This window comes from Tursiops truncatus, chromosome 11, assembly GCF_011762595.2.
Source record: "Tursiops truncatus isolate mTurTru1 chromosome 11, mTurTru1.mat.Y, whole genome shotgun sequence".
Classification (NCBI taxonomy): Eukaryota; Metazoa; Chordata; class Mammalia; order Artiodactyla; family Delphinidae; genus Tursiops; species Tursiops truncatus.
In genome coordinates, this window is record NC_047044.1 from 38,067,694 (window position 1) to 38,069,697 (window position 2,004).

General features: G+C 32.3%; 1 non-coding gene across 1 annotated transcript; it reads left to right on the forward strand.

Moving 5' to 3' along the window:
- The first annotated feature begins 801 nt into the window (after nucleotides 1-801).
- LOC117314420 (U6 spliceosomal RNA) lies at nucleotides 802-908 on the forward strand. The gene has a single exon (XR_004529165.1). It is a non-coding gene; the product is annotated as a U6 spliceosomal RNA (small nuclear RNA).
- Nucleotides 909-2,004: the final 1,096 nt, after the last annotated feature.

Sequence of the window (2,004 nt, forward strand, 5' to 3'; positions counted from 1 at the left end):
TTATTTTGTGGAAAAAATTGAGTTTAAACAGTAAGGGAAGGATTACAATTTGGGGGAAGAAGACTCGTAGTGGTATAATTACATATGTGAAGATTTATAATCAGGAAGAGCAAATCATTAAGAATCTGGACATTTATTTATATTTATACTCAGAAATATGTTTTTAGGACACCACATGATTTTTATATGACATTTATTATTCTTTGCCATTTATTTCTACATCAAGTAGATGGATATCTTAGAAAATTTCAAGTATCCCAAAATTTCAAAATTAATATCTGTAGAATTTTTGAGTGACTTAAAGATAAATCAAAATCAACATGAATCTGAAAACGTAAGTATTGGTATGAACAAATATTAAACATATTAATTTAAAATATTCAAAGAGGTAAAGAAAATACAAGCTAGTTCTTTCCAGACAAATGGCAGCATGGGATAAGCAAACACACACTTAGATTATATGCTTTGAGAGACACTATCAGGGCCCCTACACTCAAACAATGTGATCTAGATTTCATAATCTGCCTAAATATTACTCACATTCCTCACTCGGATTAAGTCGTTGAAAATTCTGATTAATATGCAAGTATTTTTTTTCTGTTAATACGTAAGAAAAAAATTCATGACTTACTAATTTTAAACAAGGTTAGCTCTATCTGCATACTTGGGCAATTAAAGATCAGGCTCAGTAATGAGGTTTTTGCAAATGTTTTAAAGCATCTTTGAAAACAACTGTGTTAAAGTGAATGTAGACTACTAATTTGAAATGACACACAAAATCAAAATCAAGAAGCAACTTAGGTGCTCTCTTCAGCAGCACATATACTAATATTGGAACGACACACAGAAGATTACCATGGCCCCTGCACAAGGATAACATGCAAATTCGTGAAGCGTTCCATATTTTTAAGAAAATGGTACTAGGAACATACATGTCAATAATTACCTTAAATGTAAGTGGATTAAATGCTCCAACCAAAAGACACAGACTGGCTGAATGGATACAAAAACAAGACCCATATATATGCTGTCTATAAGGGACCCACTTCAGACCTAGGGACACACACAGACTGAAAGTGAGGGGATGGAAAAAGATATTCCATGCAAATGGAAATCAAAAGAAAGCTAGAGTAGCCATTCTCATATCAGACAAATAGACTTTAAAACAAAGACTACTACAAGAGACAAAGAAGGACACTATATAATGATCAAGGGATCAATCCAAGAAGATGTAACAATTGTAAATATTTCTGCACCCAACATAGGAGCACTTCAATACATAAGACAAATACTAGCAGCCATAAAAGGGGAAGTCAACAGTAACACAATCATAGTAGGGGATGTTAACACCCCACTTTCACCAATGGACAGATCATCTAAAATGAAAATAAATAAGGAAACACAAGCTTTAAATGAGACATTAAACAAGATGGACTTAATTGATATTTATAGAACATTCCATCCAAAACCAACAGAATACACTTTCTTCTCAAGTGCTTATGGAACATTATCCAGGACAGATCATACATCGGATAACAAATCAAGCCTTAGTAACTTTAAAAAAACTGAAATCATATCAAGTATCTTTTCCCACCACAATGCTATGAGACTAGATATCAATTACAGGGAAAAAATCTGTAAAAAATATAAACACATGGAGGCTAAACAATACACTACTTAATAACCAAGAGATCACTGAAGAAATCAAAGAGGATATCAAAAAGTACCTAGAAAGAAATGACAATGAAAACACGATGATGCAAAACCTATGAGATAAGCCAAAGCAGTTCGAAGAGGGAAGTTTATAGCAATACAATCCTACCTTGGGAAACAAGAAACATCTCAAATAAAAAACCTAACCTTAAACCTAAAGCAATCAGAGAAAGAAGAACAAAAAAACCTCAAAGTTAGCAGAAGGAAAGAAATCATAAAAATCAGATCAGAAATAAATGAAAAAGAAATGAAGGAAATAACAGCAAAGATCAATAAAACTAAAAGCTGGTT